The 6,931-nt window shown below is 43.5% G+C and overlaps 1 pseudogene; it reads left to right on the plus strand.

Moving 5' to 3' along the window:
- Positions 1 to 5,199: 5,199 nt before the first annotated feature.
- LOC108789518 lies at positions 5,200 to 6,435 on the plus strand (annotated as a pseudogene).
- Positions 6,436 to 6,931: the final 496 nt, after the last annotated feature.

Below are 6,931 nucleotides of genomic sequence, written 5' to 3' on the forward strand. Positions count from 1 at the left end.
AGCTGACCACATTTTTTGTGGACATAATGCTACTGAAAATGTAGTAATTATCCAATGGAAGACTCTTATCTAACTGTTTAGCTAAATCCAGGTGGTGACTTTTTTTTTTTTGGCCAGGCAGTGTATATAATCTGTATTTGTGGATATTACTCGTAACACTGTTCAAATTATTATTTTTTTTAAAACCACACAACTTGTCATAAGTATTATCATCCACTAGATGGCGGCATTATACTGCATTCTGCAACTTCATTCACGCTGCAGCATTGCAAGGATTCCATTATTTCTTTTTCCATTTTTCAGCATATACAGGTCATTCCTGTAATGGATTTAGAAATGGTGTAATCAGTCTCTTAAAGTGCCTTCCTTTTTTTTACTTTGCATGCAGAGATGTAACAGCTCTTGGAGCTTGCAGCGATGGTCGACGGATTTCAGCTGTCATATGTACACGTAGAAATGGGACACTGGCACTCCAAATGTAGATCAAATGTGTCTATTTATTGACGTAGATGCAGCATATCACACAGGTGCAATGTTTCAGGGTCTCGCAGCTTCCCCTTCCTCAGGCAGGAGATCCTGCCAGACCCCAAAACGTTGCACTTGTGTGATATGCTGCATCTACATCAATAAATAGACACATTTCATCTACATTTGGAGTGCCAGTGTCCCATTTCTACGTGTACATATGACAGCTGAAATCCGTCGACCATCGCTGCAAGCACCAATTATCATCCGGATTAAGCAGTCAGGAGTGTGATGGGTTCATGGACTTTCACTTGTATGACAAGGCAGGGGCACAAAAGACAAAGACATTTACGACGGGATCACTAGGTATTGTTTAAATGAAGGCTGCAAATTTAAACAGACTGAAAACAACTTTTGAAATACCATTGCCATGTGAAAACTTTTAGGAGAGTTCAGTGATTGGGGCTCAATCTACTTTGGATTTGGATAGACTGGAGAAGGACTAGAACACCGGTCAGGTTTTTATTTATTGCTGTTTGTGTCCCCGTTAGTGAGATTCACCCTCTCACCCTATTTGTCCTGGTGACCGTTATCACTGAAAGTTAATGAAAATCCAACATTTTGGGTTGTCATCAGAACAGAAACAGATGGGAAATCTTTCAATGGGGACACTAGTTCTGGTGACGCTGCTGACCACCAGGAATTTCCCTCACTTTGGAGGGATTTCACTTCCTGTTGTGGCTTTAGGAAAGGAAGTGAAAGTAAATCTCCCTAATGGGACACAGATGGCAAACTGATAGGGGTTTATAAACCTCCTTTATCCAAAAAAATGCTTTGGCTTCAGTTCCAACTTAAACAATGGGTGTAGGGTGTGTGTGGAAGGATTAATAAATAAAAAAAAAGCGGGAGTTCCACCTTAAAATAGCTGGATGCCAGTTAGAAGAGGGGATAGGAGGAAATGGGTTAGATAAGCTAGTTTAGAATTATTACATCTCAATAAATATGCCCAATTACATGATGCTAGGGATCTCAGTTTTGGGGTAGTATTACTGGAGCAGAATACCACCTCTGGCTGCCAGGGGAGTGACTGCTCCAGTAGAAAGGGGAGCAGGGATCATAAGCAAGAAAAGACAGATTATGATGGTAGTGGACTCTATCTTCAGGAGGGAATACAAGGTAATCTGTCACAAGGACCGTGATCTCTAAACAGCATGTTGTTAACTAGACATGTGCGATACGTTTTGGTCTGAATCAAAATTCGGACGCATTTTCTAAAATTCAGACACATACAAATTTCAGAATCCAAATGCTGAGTTTCCGAATCCCATCTCAATTTCATTCAAAAACTAAACTGAATCGGACATGTGACTTTTCTGGCCAATCATGTGTTTTCGGTTTAATGCATCAATGGGTCTGAACGCGAATTATTGTTAAACCAACATGGGAGCCATATACAGTATATACATATAATACTAAAGCTGAGGCTCCTAGATCCGAATTGCATTTGGGAGCTCCTGAATGCTATTCGAGTCTGGGAGCCTCAGCTAGAGTAATACATGTTTATGGCTCCCAGACCCGAATGGCATTCGTGAGCTACCAAATGCAATTTGGAAATTTGGATACCGAATGCCATTCGGGTCTAGGAGATTTAGCTTTAGTATTAATATCTGTATATGTTTTTTTGTGGTATTCGCAAAGAATATTCTTAAACTCATCCGAAACTAACGAAAATTCGCATTTCGTCAAAATCCTGAGCACGAACCGAATCCCGAAATAACAAAATATCCGAACCGCACCAATGTTTATTGTTTACTGGGCACTTAGGTATTGCACATTGCAGATTGGATGGACAGATTGTTGGGTAGGGCTGGAGTGGACCCAGCAATCATGGACACATTGGTACTAATAACTAAGTCACAGGAAAATGAAGTGTCCTCAAAAAAGATTTGAGACCTAGGTCACATGCTAAAGAAGTCACCTCGAGGATGGTATTTTCTGAAATACGGCTGGTGCCAACAGCCACACCACAGAGACAGCAAAAGCTAAACAAGTGGCTAAAGAACTGGTGTAAGCATGATGGGTTTGGGTTTACAGAGAACTGGGCTGACTTTTCAGTTGGTTACTGGCTCTACAGCAGGGATGGACTGAACCTAAAAGGCGAAGGTCTTTTGGAAGAAAAAATGGTAACAAGTGTGGATCAAATTTTAACCTAGGAACTGGGGGGAAGGATCATAAAAGACCATGCCACACAGCAAGCAAAGATCAACAAGACGACTTAGCACAAATGAGAGGGGAGAAGGTGCAAGAGGAGTAAAAAAGGGGACCATAGCAGACAGGAGATAACATTAGCAGGCCACTAGAGACCAATAATAATAATGCTAATAATTAGGGATGCACCGATACAAGCATCGGTATCGGCCGCGATACCGAGTATTTACATGGGTACTCGTGCAAATGCTCTGATGTCTAAAACGAGTACCTGTGTCTGCCATCTTCCACCACAGCACACAGGACCGCATCTGCATTCATGCAAGATGGCCGCGAACTCCTTCTCCACGGGCGAACGGCCGAAACCAGACTCCGCCTTCAATTCCTCTGTCCTCACTCGTGATTGGTGGGGAAGCCTGTCAATCATCCAATCGGCCAATCAGCGTGAGAAGAGGCCGGCATTGACAGATGACTAGGCTGTGACACGAGGGGATGAAGCAGACGGAGAAGAAGGTTAGCAGCACTGCTGGGGCTGGGCACAGGATGGGGGGTGGGCACAGGATGGCCTCAAAAGTTATATTTTCCTGCTGTAGGTTTATACATTTTAAAAAAAATGCACTACTGCTTGCTATTCTATTTGGATGAGGCAAATCATGGATGAGGCAGAGCACATGTTCAGCATAAAAAACAGGATGGCATAAAAAAGTTATATTTGCCTGCTATAATGATGATGACTGAAAGGCATGTTTACAAATGGAAGTCTGGCAAACAAACTGGAAGAGCTAGAACTTTTAATAATTGAGGATAAATGACCATGTGGAAATAGTGGCACGCCTGCATATGCATTAATAGGGGAACACATACACAGGATTGTTGGCGGCAGTGTCAGTCACATTGTGTGACGTATGACTGACTCTGAGGGTCAGTCACACATCACACTGGATGAGGGGGCAGCAAGCACACAGGAGGTAGAATAGCCCAGAGGACAGCAGTGTAGCAGGATGGAGCTAACACTTCGTCTTAAGTGGACATATACAAACATGTGCGTCATAAAATTAGAACTCTAGCAAGGAGCACAGCAGTGGGCAGCAAAATGGGGATGTACAACAGAACGGGGAAGAACCTCGGCGAGGGCTGGAGTGGCTTTAGTGCCTTGCTGTAGCTTCCCCATAGAAACGCCCATAAATTGGGCTATAGCCTGGGGTGAAGCCGACAGCCAGCAAAAACAGAAAAAAAGGTGTTGATTGCATAATGAGGATCAGAATAGGACCAAGTGCTACATGCACTTGGTCTCTGGGAGATTCAACAACAATTTTGCATTTATGGTTATGCCTCTTCTTTAAAGACCATTTCTGTGGATTTAGAAAATTAAAAGATTTTCAGGTAAACATTCCCAATAACAGTAAAGCCTGTTGCACAGAAACAGAGAAGACTTCTTTATAGTTTGAGGACAGCTGTAGAACAAAAGCTTGCTGATTTTGCAAGTATATTATTGAGCCAGTGCAGATACTTGCTCTTTGGGTATCTCCCTCAGTTGTTGCACCAAACGGATGTAACATCTGGGTCTGTGACAATATGTTAAGTGCTAATCAGACAGTGATCAGAATAAAGCATTCATTTTCCACTATTGAGGATATTCCACATGGAACGAACAGACCAACAGTTTCCATTGAATTGGACTTGAAACAAAGATATCAGATTATACAAGCCCAGCCGCTAGACAAAACTACATTTGTCTTTCTGTTAGAAATGATTGATTTTTGGCATATTCTTTATTAACATGATTTCACAAGTATTGCAGTTGCGAGTCTTAATAGTTCATATAATTTTGTGTGAGGCAAAACTGAGCATGAAATCAACGTGTACTTGGAAAAGGATAAGCTCACCAATGCAGGACTATTCATGTTGCTGAGATATGCAGAGCATCCAGGTATTGCAGGCACCGAGCAATATTTTGTGACGATCCATCTCCGGGCTAGGTCGCCTCGGTCAGGCTGGCTGCTGTGACGGCCGCTCCGCGTTCAACGTTCTGGAGTAGAAGGCGACTGGGTGAAGAGGCTCGGAGTGCGATGAATGTTGCGAGAGAATGGCCCCTAGGGCGAGGTACGTATAACCTCCTACCTACAAAGTGGGCGACAAGGTCTGGCTATCCACGAAAAACCTACGTATCAACGTACCCTCACACAAGCTGGGCCGACAGTTCGCAAGGCCTTTCTCCATTGAGAAAGTCTTGATCCCTAACGCAGTGCGACTCATCTTTCACACCAACCAATGTTCCCTCCGTACAGGACTACCTGACGTCTCTAGAGAAAACCTCCGTATGCTTACAATCAAATCTGAAGAACGCCCAAGACAGGCAGAAACGGTTTTATGATACGCGCCGGACTAAACCTCCAAAGAGACGGCTCATACCTTCGTTAGCCAAATCCTCAGACTACACGGCTTACCAACCCAGATCCTATCCGACAGAGGAAGTCAATTTGTGTCCAAATTCTGGAAAGCACTATGCCAGACTCTCCAGATAGATCACAGGAGTCCGAACCGAGCCTCCGAGGGGTGACGTTGTGACTGTTTAGCTTGCTGGAGCTGCGCGCTACATCCATTCGTTCGAAATTGCTGATCAACTGACAGAGGAGCAGATCGCAGAATTCAAAGAAGCCTTCTCACTATTTGATAAGGATGGTGATGGCACAATTACAACAAAGGAGCTGGGTACAGTGATGAGGTCGCTTGGCCAGAACCCTACAGAGGCAGAGCTGCAAGATATGATCAATGAAGTAGATGCAGATGGTAATGGAACAATTGACTTCCCTGAATTCTTGACTATGATGGCTAGAAAAATTAAAGACACAGACAGTGAAGAAGAAATTAGAGAAGCATTCCGTGTGTTTGACAAGGACGGTAATGGCTACATTAGTGCTGCTGAGCTCCGTCATGTTATGACAAATCTTGGTGTGAAGTTAACAGATGAAGAGGTTGATGAAATGATCAGGGAAGCAGATATTGATGGAGATGGTCAAGTAAATTACGAAGAGTTTGTACAAATGATGACAGCAAAGTGAAGACTTGTACAAAGATGTTTATTTGCCTTTCTTTGTTTGTAACTTATCTGTAAAATGTTCCCCCTTACTGTCAGATTGCATGTATAGTAATATTAGAATTCCAGACATGTTTCCCATATTGTCACTGTCTTTACTCTTACATTTTACTCTTTTTGGTTTCTGTGACGGACTGAACCGTCACTGGGGCTGCTGGAGGAGCCTGAGGGCTAGCCTCCTTCCTAGAGACTATGGACCAATCCCTATTTGCCCTGTTTCGAGTCCTCATTTGCATGGCCAAGAGGACCTAGGTGAGGACTGGAGGATACTTTGCAGTTGACCAATAGGAAGGTGGTCGGTTGGGCCACCTTCAAACTGTTGTTTATAAAAGTCTGTGTGTGGATCCAATAAACGCGATTCCTGTTTGAACTTACATACAGCCTGCCTGGTGTTTGTTCTGAGCGATCACCACTGGATACAAACGGCACATAGCTGTAGTTCGCATCCCAAATTATCAGATGTCCGAAATATCAGACGCTGCGGTCTGAAATCTAAGGAGTTCCGGGAGAGTGGAACCGAGCGAGCAAGGGGCTCGTTACAGTTTCCATGAAAAGTTGATCAAGTAACAAATGCTGCATGTGGCTTACTCTGGATTTTTCTCAAAGCCCTCTGTGCACATGGAAGAGCTGGATGAATTGGGTCACACAAGGAACATCTGGGTTCTACAATACTGTCAAAGCAAAGTCAAGGTGCGCTAGAATAAACTTGCTGTAGCTAGGTACCCTGGTATTGATAAGCAATTAAGTATTATGCATCAATTTGTATAGTCCAGCATGGGTGCAGGCATATTGGAGAACTGACAGTCTGTATTAAGGCTCCAACTGGAGCGATACTTGCGGTTTTGCTAATTACATTTACTGGAAGGCTATGAGTTAATAGCCTTACTTCTATTTCATTTGTTCACTGGCTGTGATGCAAGAGTCTCAAACTCCCCCTTAAGACTGGGAGCGACACCTGAGAAGCCTAATTTTCCACACCTCCTGCAAATCCCCTCCGCAGTTGCACTCCACACCGCACACCCCCCGCAGGCGTGACATATTTACATGAATTAATAAGTTAGAACATTTGCTCTCTGCGTTGGGTGGCAAACAGAAACCAGTTAGCTTTGCCAACAGATCAATGGAAGGACCTGGCTCTTGCTCGGTGCAACATAACACCTA

Source organism: Nanorana parkeri, unplaced genomic scaffold (genome assembly GCF_000935625.1).
Source record: "Nanorana parkeri isolate BGI_ZX_2015 unplaced genomic scaffold, ASM93562v1 scaffold402, whole genome shotgun sequence".
NCBI classification, from domain to species: Eukaryota; Metazoa; Chordata; class Amphibia; order Anura; family Dicroglossidae; genus Nanorana; species Nanorana parkeri.